The 17,948-nt window shown below is 41.6% G+C and overlaps 1 protein-coding gene across 1 annotated transcript in view; it reads left to right on the top strand.

The window, feature by feature from the left end:
• The window catches only part of SNTG1 (syntrophin gamma 1), a 1,650,669-nt gene that overhangs the window by 1,585,120 nt on the left and 47,601 nt on the right, over positions 1–17,948 (top strand). The gene's annotated exons all lie outside the window — the stretch shown is intronic.

The raw sequence follows: 17,948 nt of genomic DNA, 5'->3' as shown, positions 1-17,948 counted from the left end.
AACAAGTGATGAGCAGTGTAATTTAAGCAGTTCAAAGCTATTGGAGGGTATAAAATTAACCATAATAATAAAACGGAATTTGTATTACTTAATGCAAATAGTCAAACTGTGCCTGAGTTTTTGCAATGGCAAGCCCAATCTTCAGTGCCTATCCGTTATTTAAGGATTTACGTGACAAAAAGTTATGAGGAACTTTTTAAACTGAATTATTTAGCAATGGCTACAAAGATTAGAAACTTATTAGATAGATGAACTCTTCTACCACTCACAATAATCGGTAGGTTAGCACTTCTAAAAATGTCCATCTTACCTTTAATAATATTTATATTCTCGAATGTTACTAAACACAAAGAAAAGGTCCCAGGGGTATATTTAAAGACCCTTCCTGTTAAATCCCCTGAACAGAATTGACACCAACCTAAGTTAACAGTGAGTCTACACAAACAATGTACCCAAATATACAATATAATAGGGAAGAGTTTAACAAAAACGAGTTCCCATCAGTCCACCATCGAGACCGCCCTTCATCATCTGGGATCTCTTATACACATATAGCTATCGCTTTCAGAGGTGGAAAAACCTGTACTGGCTGTTGACAAACCATGCACAGGAAAAACCACAGCGATTATGTAGATGTGAGAAAATGGCGTGTCTAGTGGAGAACTGAATAGCAGTGCATAAAAAACAGTGTGTTGTGAAAAGAAAGAGAAAAAGGTTCTAAAATTAGGTCGTGATCAGGGACAACAATTTTAATATACACCCTCACACTCCTAAATCAATAAAAACAGTGCAAATTAGTGGCATAACAAATAACCACTTATTAAAGATGTAAGGTCGACATGTTTCTGCAGTCAGATGGAGTCTCGAGATCTCCTGCTGCTTCCTCAGGACCATTAGTGCTACTGCTAGATAAGATCAAAAATAAACCATATCACCTGGATAGTGTATGTTACTGTACAATCATCTTCTCATCCTGGATATAAGAAGAAAAGTATATATATAAAAAAAATATAAATGGGTACATTGTAAATCATTAAATTATCAACTATAACATGCAGTATTATGCATTCATTATAATGTTGTGCCAGTCAAATCTAGTTGTTGACCGTCAACTAGACCGTCTAAGTCAGTCACAAATCACCAATTCGTGAATATGCAAATTTGAATTCACTCACCCACTCGATGGGAAGGAAAAGCCCCACCTCACCTGGCACGAGCTCAGGTAGTGGATGCACCGCACTACAAAGAAAATGACAAACAAATAGATGTAAAATACTCCTATATGTATTCCTAGACTAACCAGTCTCAGCCTGCGCCACACACGGCGCCACATTCGCCTGCCAGTATCAGAAAAAACAACACGACCTGGTCGCGTTCGTCTCCTGTTACGGAGAGTATTGCCACATGTTAGCGGGCTTTCAACTCAAAACCCACTCATTAGTAAACCCAGCGGCTACATACACACTGGTACCATTCCTTGGTGGTAAAGTAAAACTCACCTCTCCGTCGGTACACCGGTCGTCCCTCTAAGCTCAATCGTGGGGAGGAACCGACTCGGTGTACCGGAGGGGAATAAATCCTTAGCCTACTTCCGCATCAGGCGTTGGGCGTGTACAAGCGTGCCCAACGCGCGATGACGTTTCCAAAGCGCTGATGCTGTAGCACGCGCTGTTGCAGTTGGGAAATGTAGTTTTGAATGATCGTTCGCATACTAGTTGGAGGTTCGGGTCCCCAACGGGTGATATCATCTGAGATGATAAATTAATCATAATAATTGGTAAAAATATATCTCACGAGGCCAAACATTATATTTGATCAATCGCGGTCACAAAGGAGCAGCCTTGATCCTAGCTCGAACTCGTAGAAATACAATGCTGGGAATTGCCGGGAAAGAGTTGTCTCAAGCTCTCGCGCACTGATTAGACCAACAAAGGCACTCCACTCGATATAATACACATCACACTCTACCTGTATCGCTTGCAGGTGGTGTATACGTGGATTTGCCACATGACATCAACCATAACATTTACAATCATAACAATCAGGCCATTTGTTATGAGGATATTAAATCATATTTGAGGGACTTAGAACCATATTGAAACGATGTGATTCATGAAAAAACATAATTCATGAGAAAATGCCTAGTATAATAATAACATGTAGGTGGTATGTGCCACATGGTATCTACTATGACATTGACAATAATAACGATCAGGCCACTTGTTATAAGGATACTATGTCATGTCTGAAACGATTTAATTCATGGAAAAATGTGGTTCATTAGAGAATGCCTAGTATTTACAACGACATCCAAGGAATTTCTTCGTTTAACCCACATTCATCACTCCGAAGTCTGTAAACCCATTTTTGTTCACATTTGAACAGAAATTTAGAGATGTCAATTACAGAAGGAGGAATCCATGGTTGATCCAATACAGTCCAAGAAATATCTGAGGGCTGGTGACCCACTTGTAAAAAGTGATTTGTCAATTTCGTAGCTTGTTTACCGCAACGAATTGAACTTTTGTGTTCAGAAATTCTTGTTTTCATTTTTCTGGTGGTCATCCCCACGTAGTTCAATTTGCAGGGGCATGTTATCAGGTAGATCAGGTTCGAGCTGTTACAGTTGGTGAACCGTCTAAGTTGCCATGTATCACCCGTTGGGGACCCGAACCTCCAACTAGTATGCGAGCGATCATTCAAAACTACATTTCCGAACTGCAACAGCGCGTGCTACAGCATCAGCGCTTTGGAAACGTCATCGCGCGTTGGGCACGCTTGTACACGCCCAACGCCTGATGCGGAAGTAGGCTAAGGATTTATTCCCCTCCGGTACACCGAGTCGGTTCCTCCCCACGATTGAGCTTAGAGGGACGACCGGTGTACCGACGGAGAGGTGAGTTTTACTTTACCACCAAGGAATGGTACCAGTGTGTATGTAGCCGCTGGGTTTACTAATGAGTGGGTTTTGAGTTGAAAGCCCGCTAACATGTGGCAATACTCTCCGTAACAGGAGACGAACGCGACCAGGTCGTGTTGTTTTTTCTGATACTGGCAGGCGAATGTGGCGCCGTGTGTGGCGCAGGCTGAGACTGGTTAGTCTAGGAATACATATAGGTGTATTTTACATCTATTTGTTTGTCATTTTCTTTGTAGTGCGGTGCATCCACTACCTGAGCTCGTGCCAGGTGAGGTGGGGCTTTTCCTTCCCATCGAGTGGGTGAGTGAATTCAAATTTTCATATTCACGAATTGGTGATTTGTGACTGACTTAGACGGTCTAGTTGACGGTCAACAACTATATTTGACTGGCACAACATTATAATGAATGCATAATACTGCATGTTATAGTTGATAATTTAATGATTTACAATGTACCCATTTATATTTTTTTTATATATATACTTTTCTTCTTATATCCAGGATGAGAAGATGATTGTACAGTAACATACACTATCCAGGTGATATGGTTTATTTTTGATCTTATCTAGCAGTAGCACTAATGGTCCTGAGGAAGCAGCAGGAGATCTCGAGACTCCATCTGACTGCAGAAACATGTCGACCTTACATCTTTAATAAGTGGTTATTTGTTATGCCACTAATTTGCACTGTTTTTATTGATTAAGGAGTGTGAGGGTGTATATTAAAATTGTTGTCCCTGATCACGACCTAATTTTAGAACCTTTTTCTCTTTCTTTTCACAACACACTGTTTTTTATGCACTGCTATTCAGTTCTCCACTAGACACGCCATTTTCTCACATCTACATAATCGCTGTGGTTTTTCCTGTGCATGGTTTGTCAACAGCCAGTACAGGTTTTTTCACCTCTGAAAGCGATAGCTATATGTGTATAAGAGATCCCAGATGATGAAGGGCGGTCTCGATGGTGGACTGATGGGAACTCGTTTTTGTTAAACTCTTCCCTATTATATTGTATATTTGGGTACATTGTTTGTGTAGACTCACTGTTAACTTATTCTCGAATGTTCTCATAAAAATTAACATAGCATATTTCAAACAGTTGGAAGTTATGATTCGACAATTTATTTGGAATAGAAAAGGATCCCGAGTAAGGCTTTCGTTCCACCAACTCTATATCAGACAAGGGGGTTTGGCACTTCCAGAGATACAAACTTACTGTGAGGCAACTCTGGTGGATATAATGATTAGAATGTTAGATGGTAAAGAATCGCTGGATAGGTTTTTTATGGAAAAGATGGTGCAGGAAGCAGAATCGTATACTTCAGTTTTATTAAAACAGCCAAACTTCAGAAAAAGACTTGTTACAAGACACTGCAGGGGGTCGGAGAAAGAATACGTTCATTTTTTCATACAAAGGCGAATATAGGGGTCCATGGGTTTTTGCAACTTATGGAGTGTAAAACACTGGGCCTTTATATCAGACATTGTCAGATAGAATCTTGGGAAAGTAAAGGCTTCAAGGAGCTAAGTAATTTTGTGGTTGTGGGGAGATGTATAAAATGGCAGGATGTTCAAGCTAGATGTGGAATCAGCAGTAATTTGTATTTTTTTGACTTTCTCCGGATTATTCAATTGGTGAGGAAATGTTGTTTTCCGTTGAGTGCTTCGGCCTTTCTATTGTCAGCTCCTTTTAGGGCTAACTTAAGGGGTGTCAGAAATTGGTATAGATTACTGCGGGACCAAAGGGGTAACCCTGTAGTAACAAGGTTTCTAGATAAAATCTCCCAAGAAACTCAATGTACGTTTTCAGAACTAGAGTGGCAGGAGATTTTGCGGCATCGGAATAAATCATTAAGAGCTGCTAATTTGAAAAGATTAGCATTTCTATCTCGCTGGATGTCCTATTGCACACCGAGTATCCTACAGAAGATGTATCCCGAGGTAGAGGACAAGTGTTTTCGTTGTCAACAAAGGGGGTTGGCTGGCTGGCTTCATATCTTCTTTACATGCCCGTCCTTAACCCAGTTTTGGAAAGAAGTGTTCTCCGCTCTTAATTAAAGTTTACAGAGAAAACTTAAATCAGAACCAGAGATCGCATTATTTGGGTTTTTAAGGCAAAGATCGAATACCCCAATCCCTAGAGGAGAGAAAGCAATTATAGTGAGTTCTGCTATGGTGGCTCGTTCCTTGATCCTCCAGAACTGGAAGACAGCGAACATCCCAAGCCAACTTGATTGGTATAGAAAAATGCAACGTACTGAAACCTTCGAGCAAATGTATGCAAAAAGGGTAGGGGTCACTAGGAAATTCTTAGCAGTTTTGACATTTATGGACGGAAGTGGGAAGTAAAAGGCAGTGGGCCAGATTCATCAAACAAAAATCTGCTTGCAAAGGGCCAGATTCTGAGAATCTGGCCCTTTGCGAGCGGTATTTTTGCATTTGGGATGCATCATCCCAAATGCAAAAATGGCAATTGTAGAAATCGCCAAATTGCGATTATTTGCATTTAAGGAATCGCAATTTGCGATTCCTTAAATGCAATGCATGACCCATTCCTAGATTGTGAATTCGCAATCTGGGGCCGCTATTTACCGCAAAGTCAAACTACGTGGTAAATAGCAAAAACGTAGAAAAATGCACTTTAGTGCATTTTTCTAAGTTGTATGTTACACACACACATGTCCTTGGGACATGTGTGTGCGCAACACCAGTGAACATTACCATTTCAGGGGTGCAACAGATTGTCCTTTGGACCCCCTGCCACCCTTGAAATTGCGGCACATTTGCGATTAGCTAATTGCTAATAGCAAATAAGGAATGACGCCCCATTCATTCCTATGGGCCTTTAGGCCCATAGGAATGAATGAGGAGCCATTCCTTATTTGCGATTAGCAATTAGCTTATCGCAAATTAGGAATCAGTAGGAATCGCAAATAATATTGCGATTCCTACATGCATCCCGTTTTCGAGTCTTTAATAGCGAATCCTTAAAATTCGCTATTAAGGACTCGCAAAACATAACTTTGATGAATCTGGGGGTATGTGTTTTAGATCAAAGTGGGATGAGTTAAGTGTGAAAGTGAAATTGTGTGGTTTTATTATGTAAATGTTATTATGCACTGCACTTTATTCTATGAATCTAGAATGCGAGGGAGTAGCTCCCCCCCCTTTGGAAAATAGTTGAATTTAATAACTTGATTATGGTATAATGGCTCTGCACAGCACTTTATTAATCAGGGTTTTAGATCAAAGTGGGATGAGTTAAGTGTGTTAGTGAAATGTTTGTGTTCTTTTATGTAAATGTTATTATGCACTGCACTTTATTCTATGCATCTAAAATGCGAGGAATTAGCTTCCCCACTTTTAGGAAAAGTTGAATTTAATAATTTGATTATGGTAAAATGGTTCTGCACAGCACTTTATTATTCATTATTTGCACATTGTACCCTCTTTGATAGGTATATGAGAAAAATCTGTAGATGATGAGGAAGGAGGGAGATTGATTTCAGTTATAAGTTAAGAGGATAGCTTGAATTTTATTTGTACAAACTAATAATAACTGCTTGCATTGTTAAAGTTATTCATTGCAAGTTTTAATTCTGCTCAATAAAAAAAGTGATAAGCAGTGTTAGTAGTTGAGTTTCAGGTTGGCAGAGGTATTCACCCTTTCCAAGCATGAACCACAATCTTAGTTAGTGTAAGTCACAAACACACCCTATATTAACCTGTTCTCACCCTCTTGTAGCGTGGCACAAAGCAGTCAGGCTTAATTTAAAGAGGCAATGTGTAAAGTATTTGTGCAGCACTTCAAACAGTAACAAAGTGAAAGCACCACAAAAAAGACTGCACACCTGGTTAGAAAACGAGAACTTAATTTAATAAATAAATCAAGATCAAATGACTAACATCCAATAAGTAGATGTCAAGATATAAGATTAAATGTGAAAAATAGTGCTTAGAAGCAATAAGTGCCTATTGGGTTATCTGGTCGCGCTGGACTGGAGCAAAGTCAATAGATCAGAACGACCGCAATAGAGTGCGGGCCAGATACTGGAGACACCCAAGGCCTGCTGAACAAAACCTGCTTGATCCTGGTTGCAACAGTGAGAGGCGGGGTACAGTCAAGCGATATGTCAGTGTCAAACGCACAGTCAAGGTAATGCACTGATTTGCTTCACACATCGATGACGATGCGCCGGTTTCGAAGATGAAGCACTGCTTCTGAGATGCATTGCTTCCAAAGATGCTGCCACAGATTTCTCCACACAGTCAAGTAGATGCAATGATAGTCTTTTGCTGCAGCAGCAGCGATGCAGTGGTTCTGATGCATCATTTCTGATAGGGAAGCTCTAGTTCCAAGTGCGACAGCGGCAAAACAGTGGTTCTGCTGCACGCAGCAGAGAAAGTGTTGGTTCCAATGGAGCAAGCACCTGGATTTACAACCAATGGACTAGGCACAGGAGCAGGGGGTAATAATTTGTTTTCTCTAAGTCTTAAAATAGGTGGCAAGCCAGCTTGCCCTTGGAGATCCTTTAGGGTTTAAGTAAGTTAGTCCAGTTCTTCCTCATCAGGGTAGAGAGTAGCAGGCAGCAGGGCAACACAGCAGAAAAGCTGTTCTTCCAGAGCAGCAATCCAGCAGAGTGTCAGCCCAGCTGTCCTTCCTCCTGGCAGAGTTTTTCAAAGGTCTAACAGTGTCTACTTTTGTGGGGTAACATACCCAGTACTTATATGCAGTTGTGCCTGGGAAGTGGAGGTGACTTCAAAGAGGGGCTTTGAAGTGCACAGAGGTCCTCCCTCCCAGCTTTGGCTCCAGCTCTCAACATGGGGGTATGCAGCCCTTTGTGTTGGGACAGTACATTGCCTATACTGGTGTAAGTGTCGGTTCCTCCCTCCCATCATGCCCAGGATGACCCCTCATGGTGTGGATAGCATAGTTGATAAGTCCTGATGATGATCCCATTATTTTGACCCGGGATCGAAACATAGTCGACTTCAGCACCTTGGCACAAACCTATACATTTTGTTACTAATATGTGCTATGGTGCTACTCTATGTTTTTTAGCCTGATCACTAAATTGTATCTCGGCCACTATGTGCAATGCCTGAGTTTGGTAACACAAATTTTCGTTGTAAACTGCCCCACTTGTATGTCTTTGTGTATTTTTCAAAATAAATCATAATATCCATCTGGATATAATAACATAGACATCATTGTATCTCTGTTTTAATTACAGTTATAATCCTATGTTATGAGGGACCGCTGTTCCTTTATAAATATTTGCACCCAAGGACCCTTCCAGATTGCTTGGGTTACCTTGTTTTTGGAAAATATGTGGATGGCCTCTCAGTCACACCTAACCTTCCTTTGTGTGCGGCTTTCTAGAGGGAATGCACAAAGTCCAGCTGATAACCACCCTAGATGTGTATTGGAGATAGGCTGCAGGCACACAGATCTAAGAGCAGAGAAAAACCATCTTTCTAAAAGTGGCATTTTCAAAATAGTAATGATAAATTCAACTTTGGCAGCAAAGAGGATTTACCATTGTCTTTCGAATGATATGAAACATGACAGAGTTACTCCTTCTCAATCAGTAATTACAGCTTATAAGTGTAATAAGGAATTGCCAATGTTAACCTATGAGAGGGGTAGGCCTCACAGTAGTGAAAAAACAAATTTGGGTGTTTTTTCACTACCAGGACATGCAAATCTTAAACAAACACGCTCTACCTTTTTGATTAGATAGCAACCTGCCCTGTGGAGCCTACCTTAAGGGTGACTTATACATAATAAAAGAGGAGTTTAAGACTTGGCAAGGGGGTTTAAATACCAAGTCGATATGGCAGTGTAAACTGAACACATAGTAGTCACAGGCCTAAGACATGTTTAAAGTGCTACTTGTGTTGGTCGAATAATCAGTACTGCTGGCCCACTAGTAGCATTTAATATACAGGCCCTGGGCATGTAGCGCACTCTACTAGGGACCTACAGGTAAATTATACATGCCAGCTTTGGATTTGTCAATCAAACCATGTTTTAGAGGAGAAGCAAATGCACTTTGGCACTGATTAGCAGTGGTTTAGTGCTCAGAGTCCTAGGCCAACAAAAAGAAAGCAGCAAAAAACGGAGGTAAGTAGGCAAAAGGTTTAGGGGAAGACCACCCTAAGGCTGTCGGGTCTAACACGCTGGGAGTACATTTTTGGACACTCACAAACTACAGAGAATGTGTACGCTTGAAACTAATATAGTATATAAAGACTGAAACTAATGGGATTCTATTAAATGTAAAGTACCTTTCAACAGATATTGATTAGGGGTGTTACTATGTTTGGAGCACGTAACATGCAATGGCAAGTTCTTCAAATTTTTTGTGATTCACAGGGTAGGTGGGCGGCCATACTGGTCCAATTTAATTACTTTACCACTAAAATCAACTAGAGAGCTTTTCAAAAAGGTCACCGCCCTGTCTACACTGCAGCAGGAAAATCCATTTTCTCCAGATCAAGCCTTCACTTCTGCAATAAAGTTGCAAAATCTTCAAGACCAAAGTTCAAATGGTCTACAAAGAGCTTGCAGGAAACGCTCCAGACAAGGCCAATATGATGTTAATCGAGAGCGCTATTCCTGAAAATCTTACTACCTGTCAACTGTCTGATTTCTCCCCTTTAACCGTTCAGAGAGTGAACGACCTGCTACTATCTATTAAATCAGGCTCCCTGGCCAATCCCTGTCCCCCTGCTATACTATATATGGCTTTGGACAGGGTTAGTACCCATTTGCCCCCACTCCTGAACAACATTCTTACGTCAGGTACCTTCCCCTCTTCCTGAAAGAAAGCTTGTATAAGGCCTATTTTGAAGAAACCCTCATTGGACACCACCGAAGTTAAAAACTACCGGCCAATATCTTGCCTACCTCTTGCGGCCCAAATTTTAGAAAAATCCATCAATCAAGATCTAGCACGCTACCTAGAATCCAAATGCCTCTTGGACTCCATCCAGCATGGCTTCAGACCACATCATTCCACCAAATCAGTCTTAGTCTTGGCCACTGAGGAGATATGTAAAAAGCTGGACAGTCGGGGGAGAGCCATCTTCATCCTACTGGACATCTCAGCAATGTTTGATACTGTTAACCACCGGGTACTAGCGTAGAATTGGAATCAAGGGGATGGCTCGCACCTTACTCGCCTCTGTTTTTACCTCCAGGGAACAGAGGTTGTGATGGGGTAACCTTCCATCGTAGGCCATTTCTCTCCCGCGTGGAGTTCCTCAAGGTTCAGAATTGTCTCCTACCCTGTTCAACATTTACGTTCCTCCTCTGGCTAAACTGATCAAAGCACATGGTCTCTCGTTGTTTTCTTATGCCAGCGACACTCAGATAGTCATATCCATATCTTCAAGTGTAGAAGCAATGGCTGGGAGGTTTCATAACTGCCTGAAACACATCATTGGATGGATGCAACTGAATTATGTTAAAATGAACACAGATAAAATGGAGGTGGTGGAGTTCAGAATGGGACCATCCCTCTGGAATCACTTGTGCTGGGAAGCTGAGGCAGGACGATGTCCTAACCCCATTGGAAATGTCAGAAACTTAGGAGTCGTGTTTGATGATCAGCTCAGTTTTGCTGGTCAGATTAATCTCCTGACTTCCTTCTTCTTCTTCCTCCTAAAGAGTCTGCATAAAATTCTTCCGTTCATTCCCCAAGATCTTGGAAAAACTGTGGTAGTCGCCTTACTTCTTCCTCGAATTATTTGCTACAGTGTGCTCTTTCTTGGCAGCAGCACAGGTGTTGCTCAAAATTCCTAAATTCCATCACATCTCCAAAACTATTATAGAGCTCCATTGGCTTCCGGTCAAGCAACACATTGAATTCAAGGCTTTGTGTCTTGTACATAAAGCATTATATGGAGGGGGACCTTTGGATCTTCAGATACTTTTTTCATGGCACGTCCTGTTGTGTGACCTAAGATCAGCCAATAAAGGACTAGTTCATGCCCCAAAAATTCAAATGGCTAGATGGGGGTAGAAGCCTCTCTTATCAGGCAGCTAAGCTTTGGAATTCGCTGCCGGATTTTAACTAGGCTACAGCCAAATAGACTCATGTTCAGGAAAATGCTTAAGACCAGGCTATTCTGGTCCAAGTAAAAATGCAATTCTTCTCTCTCTGGAGCAGTTACTCGTTACATTTCCAGCACCAAGACACCGCGGCATTCGTTCACTCTATAAATGCCTTACTTACTTACTTACTTAACCAATACCTAATTATTATTGCAGCAATTTGTGGGTGTAATAGTGATAACCCTCATATATTCGATTCTATTTCTTGAACAGTTTGCAAAATGGCAAGGTCAATCACATTGGGTGGGGAGTTTAATTTCATAATTGATTATAATCCTGACTCAATCAATCAATATGCCACCCTGAGAATAAATAAAATGCCTATTGCAATTATCAGATAGGTACGTATATGGGCTACAATAGTTATGGTGATCACTGAAGGGAGATGCAAACAATTGTACCTATTACCTACATGTGTAAGGGCACCTGGCATTTATCTCAGATAATACGACTACCTCGGCGAATATTGAAATATGTCTTATGGTTATCTCCAACCCAATCCGAAACTGATAGATTTGGATATTATAGATCAAAGGGTGAATGATAGTGTTCTGTCAAAAGTCCACTTCCTATTAAAGGAGAAAGCATGTTGTCAGATTATGAACGGCATGATAAATGACTTTTCTATCATAATATTGGTAGTCTCCTGTTCAAGTAGCTTGGGATGTCCTAAAAGCTTACATGCAAGATGTTACTTTTGCATATGTTAGGACTACTCTCAGAAATTGGATTATTGGCTGGGGGGTGGAAGCTCCACTCAGGCAAAAACCACAATCCTTGTCAGGGTGAATCACAAAAGACACTAAATTAACCTAAGCTTAAACCCTCTGGTTACTTGGCACAATAGCAGTAAGGCTTAATTTTGAGGCAATCTGTAAAGTATTTATGCAGCACACAAATAGTGAAAAAGTGAAAAAACATCATCTGCAGAGGCCAGTAGGGCTCAGGCACGGCTAGTTGCAGGTTCAGTTGTAGCATGTCAGCTGGGCAGTTGCAGGGGGCATCTGAAGCTTGTTGTGCCACTGTAGCTCACACAGGCGGTTAGCCAACTGACCCTTGGGGGTCACTCTGGTTAGCTTGGGATGAAGGCAATAAGGTTCAGTCTTCCTTCTCAGATAGTACTCCTTCATAGACAACCAGGCAGTCCTTTTTCTGTAACATTCACAGGTCAAGGAGTTTCTAAAGATTGGCTCTGAAGTTCCAATATTTATACCTATTTGTTTGGGGAGACTCCCTGTCCTGACTCCACATCTGGTTCTGGAAAGCCCTTTCCTTTCCCTAGTTAAGGCTCCAAACTGTCTGAGGGTGACGCAAGGCAGAGAAAGCCTCGTTTATTTTGCTAGGTCAAAAGGGCAATTCTAAAATGTACTACAGGTGGCAGTGGCAAGCCTGATACATAATTTAAAAGGTTAATTTAGTGGGATGGTACAGTGAGTGCTGCAGGCACACTAGAAGTATTTAATTTAGATGCCATGGGTACATGTAGTACAGTTTGTTAGATGTAGGGCAATTTTACCATGTTTGAAGGAGAGAGCAAGCACACTTAAGTGCTGGTTAGTAGTGGTAATTTTCACAGAGTAAAAATGAAATCGGGGAACAGGAGGTGTGAATGCACAATGTTTGCTGGTATACCATGCCATTAATGGCGGCTAGAAAAAAAGTTGATAAAGCAGATCCTTTTAATTAGTACTGAGCCGGTTGCTGAGCTCACTAACCTTATACTGACCAGAGCTCATGCTCTAGTCTCCCTTCCTAATCTATCCTCTGAGACATTTCTTATGCTGGTCAGCAAGGTAAAATCTGGCTCGCCTACTGATCCTCTGCGTCCAGCTCAGTTCAAAGACTCTGCGGATCTCTGTCTCCCTCCTCTGCGCCACCTTATAAATCTTTCCCTTGCCTCTGGTGTCGTTCCAATTAAATGGAAACAGGCTGTGATGACACCTATACTGAAGAAGGCTACCTTGGACCCTCGCAAACTTGAGAGCTATCGCCCGATTTCACTCCTTCCCTGGGCTGCTAAAATCACTGAGGCCTTTGTGAGCGGGGTGCTATCTGAACACCTTACTAGGGCAGGTATTCTGGATCCATCCCAGAACGGTTTCCGTGCTGGTCACAGCACTGAGACTGCACTGCTCTCTATGACAGAACACCTTTGTTCCGTGCTTGATTCTGGTCAGACTGCGGCACTGATACTATTGGATCTCAGTGCCGCGTTTGATACGGTCTCACATAGTATTTTACTTCAACGTCTTGGTGAGGCGGGAGTATCGGGCACTGCACTCGACTGGTTCAGATCCTTCCTTGCTGACCGGACCTTTAAAGTAGTCACCCCACCTTTTGAGTCCAAGTTCTATCCGTTGCAGCTGGGTGTGCCGCAGGGTTCGCTGTTGAGTCCCACATTATTCAATCTTTATGTGAGACCGCTGGCGGGTGTCGTCAAGCAATGGGGCATTACTATGGTCTCGTATGCCGACAACACTCAGCTGGCGGTCGTCCTGAGTGGTGACTCCGACCTTGACGCCCCCAGATTCCGGAATGGACTTTCTGTGGTGGCCAGCTGGATGAATGCCAACTGTCTCCAGTTAAATGCCCAAAAAACTGAGGTTATGATTGTGGGCAAGCGGACTGACCTCTGGGGTGATACATGGTGCCCCCCTGAGCTAGGTGTGACTCCCATCCCTGTTCTGGAGTTAAAAAACTTGGGGGTTTGGCTAGATCCTGCCCTTAGTTTCTGTGGTCACACTAAAAAAGTGGCGGCCACTTGTTTTGGCATCTTACGAGGGTTAAGACCTATTCTGAGGTTCTTCGATCCTTCCACCAGGCAGCTGGTCATACAGGCTTCCATTTTATCCCGGCTTGATTATGCCAGCTCGCTCCTATTGGGAGCCAATCAGGCAGAGATTGCTCGGATGCAACGTGTCCAGAACGCCGCAGCCAGAGCCCTGGTGGGCTTACCTAGATTCTGCTCTGCGGAAAGTACCATCCGTTCGCTGCACTGGTTGCCTATGGCACAGAGGATTCATTTTAAGACCTTGTGCCTCTCTTTTAACATCCTCAAGTTGGCCTCCCCCCAGAATCTTCACAATCTTTTTGGTGCCTTATGTGCCTGCCCGAACCTTGAGATCCTTGGGACAAAATTTGGTAGTAGTTCCTCGGTTTAGGCTGTGTAGGGCTGGAGGTCGGTCCTTCAGGGTGTTGGCCGCAAAATTGTGGAAAATGGATGAGCTCCTGAAGTTTAGGAGGGCCATTAAAACACATCTTTTCCCTCATTCAGCTTAGCCTTTTTTCTGTGCACTTTTATCCGTAGCTGCTGTGTTGTGTTTGTTATTCTCCATGTAGCGCCAGGCCGCCTCTTGACTGGGGCAGCTGTGCGCTATAAAAGTGCTTTTAACATAACATAACATAAATTGAGGATAGGCCTAATGAAAAAGAACCCCATAAGCAACCCTATAAGCAATTCACATATTTTGTCATCAAACAGGAAGTCATTTCAGAGTAAAAGTGGATAAGGCACATTTAAATCACAGAAGGTAAGAGATTGAATATGGGAAATCTATTGCTCACAGTACATTTATGATTTGAGGAATGCTACAATTATAGCGGGCATTCGGAATGATATAAGGCAAATGGTTCATGCTTCAGTAAATATTGTCAGACAATTTCAAAATTATTATCAACAATTGTGTATCAGTGGTAGTCTTTCAGAGCTAACTGTTATTAATGAATAGATAGATAATAAGGACAGCCACACCTGGAGGACATCGAGATAGATATGCTTGAACGAGAAATCACACAGCAGGAAGTCATAGCCACAATGCAGGCCCTAGCTGGTGGCACAGCCACTGTGGTTACTGTAATTTCTTTGGAATTTGATAGAACCTTTTCCTTGTTGCTTGCCTCTGTGATGACATTAGTTAAGGAGATTGCTTATGAATTTAAGTCTCTGTCTTCATGTAATTCAATAAATATTACAGTTTAATAAATAATCACTGAATGATTGCGGGTTCTAGCAACCTTTCTTGATTATTAACTCTGATGCCAAGATCTTTGCCAATGGGCTAGCAAGTGACCCTTCATAATCATTCATAAATGAGTTAGTAGTGTAACGGATGTCAGTATGAAGGTCTCAGCATACTGCATCATCTGAAAAACATTATTGGAACGAGAAAATTAATTCTTCTCGTGATCGATCCCTATCTTGACTATAGGTACAATCTCATAATGATGCATAAATTTACCTGCCAATGTTTTTTGGAAAATATATTCTTCAGGCTGTAGGTTCTTCAATACACCTGTTAAACAAAGGTCAAGGCATGCGTCAGACCTGGACTCAATAACCATGTGGGGAACATCTAGAATTACAACAAACCGCCTGATACTGTCTGTTGAACCCTCCAGTACCCATTACTTGATAAAAAGTCGGGGTAAAACTGCGGTAATAAAGGCAAAGATATCTTATAAAAATCGCCCATATTGCCAAATATAATACTTCCTCGTCCAATGTTAATAATATTTCAATTGGTATGTGCTTCTCCAGTCTAATTACGGGACTTTTACTGGCTGGCTTACATCACTACCCAATCCAATAGTCAGTATATTGAAAAGACAGACGGGGCTAAGATGAATAAAGCACACCCTCTGTATGTGCATACATCCGGAATTTTCCTAATCGGAATATTCAATAGACTCCACTTAAAATGTCCGGTTTCACGCTCCTACACGCTACATGCGTAAATATACTACATAACAAACCCACAGTGCTGCCATAGGGAAAGCCTGCTATATAGTTATGAGAACCCTCACTACGCGTATGAAGTACTCGATTAAATTAACAGGAGCCTCACTCGAAGATGAGAGCTCCTCAAGGCAGCCTTCCCATCCTGTTTCGCTCATCTTAGTCATATGGAACGGTCTCCTTGCACCCAGCGCGGCCTCTTCCTCCTTCAGGGTTGACGCAAAGGGCGCTCTGGCGGTGTAACCCCTTCGATGCGGATGACAAAGTCAGCTTGTCATGGGCGTTACCTGCGCTACGCGGATGACAAGCTGGCTTTGTCACAAACCGCGCATTTTTCAAATTCCAGCGCACAGCGGGAAAACCCGCTAGCGCGGTAGCGGTTAAGGACGTGCCGGCGGGGGTTGAAGGTCGCGCGGCAATATTCTACCACCGTTCCTAAATTTTGCGTCGCAATTTACATGCGACAACAATTCTGAACATTTACATTTATTTTCACAGCTCAACCATGATAATTACCCAGTTTTAGAAAAAGGCGCAGCATTATTTGTTTATTTTCGTGTTGGTCGTCGGCAGTGATTTTCTCAATATTTATGGCGGCCATCTTGGAGTGGGGGGAAGAAATACATTTGGCGGTTTGCAGAAATCACTGATAAACCTATTGATTTTCCTAGGTGCTCTACATTATTATCACCAAGCTTTTTATTATTGATTATCTCCCTGCAGTGATTTAATGAAATATGATGCAACCCTTCTGTGAATAAGGATTGGCTAAAACTCATATGAAATAGTCTATGCATCCCAATGGCCCTCCCTATGGGGAACATCTAGGAATGTGGTGGATCAAGTTGATACACATCTCAGCATTTAATTATTGCAGGGCCCAGGCCGCGATCTATTTTGTCCAACCCCTAAAGTTGTTTGCATAATAACCTGTGTCGATACCAAATGGCCAAATCGCATAGGGAATTGTATTTCTGCCTCATTTATCTTTTTACCTATAGCATTTATCTTTTTAACTATATCTAATTATTATCATTTGGCTATGGTCCATTATATGAGTCATTTATATGAGTCTTTCCCAATCCTCCTTACTATTCAATCCTCTCCTGACGGTATTGAAAAAACTCATAAAATATTGTTTACATTTTTTCTTTTTACCAGGTCATTCCCTCCAGGATAACTGGTTGTCATAATCTCAATACCACACCATTTCAAATCATCTATGGTATGTTTCTCTTTTGTCCAATGTTCAACTAGTGGGGCATTTTTCTTGTTCGTACTTATTGCAGATTTATGCTCTAGAATTCTAGTTTATACTTCCCTGGAAGTTACACCTATATATGCCAAATTGCACGGGCAAATATATCAAATTACTCGAATGGCAGTTGATCAAATTGCCCATATTGTACTTGGATTCATTTATTGTAATCTATGGACCTTTCATAATATGAGGACAGATACTGCAACCTCGACAGGGGAAGGTACCCACTGGTAGGCTGCTGTTCAATAATCTAGATTGTGTACTGGTCTTTTTCTCTCTGTAGGTGTGGACGAGACAGTTCGTAATTGTCCGATTCCTCCTAAAAGAAAACATGGGTCTCGGTAACATTTCTCTATTTCGATTAGTAATCAGATGCCAGTTCCTATTAATAATGTTTTTGATTTTAATACTGGCATTCGAGAAATTTGTGACAAAAATTAAAGGTCCTTTCTCTTCAGTCATGTTCTTGTCTCTCTCTATAAAAAAGGTATCCCTATTGAAATACTTGGCTCTTTTGTAAGCATGTTTTACCAGTTTTTTAGGGTATCCTCTACAAATACATTTTTGGGTCAACACTGCAGCGTGTCTATCGTAATCTTTCATGTTTGTACAGTTACGCTTCAATCTTAAAAACTGACCAAAGGGAATATTATCCCTCTGGCTTGCTGGATGGTTGCTTTTGTAATGAAGCATGGTATTTCTGTCAGTACTCTTGGTAAAGAGTTCGACATTCAGACTACCTTCTACATTCTTGATTAAAATATCCAAAAATTCACATCTATCCTTGCTGATATTTGAAGTGAACCAGAGATTCTCATCTTCAAGGTTCAACCATGAAATGAATTCTGTAAGTAGTTCGTTGGACCCTGTCCATATGAAGAAAACGTCATCAATGTAACGTGACCATT

Source organism: Lissotriton helveticus, chromosome 4_1 (assembly GCF_964261635.1).
Source record: "Lissotriton helveticus chromosome 4_1, aLisHel1.1, whole genome shotgun sequence".
Lineage (NCBI taxonomy): Eukaryota > Metazoa > Chordata > Amphibia > Caudata > Salamandridae > Lissotriton > Lissotriton helveticus.
This window is presented reverse-complemented; position numbering and strand designations above follow the sequence as displayed.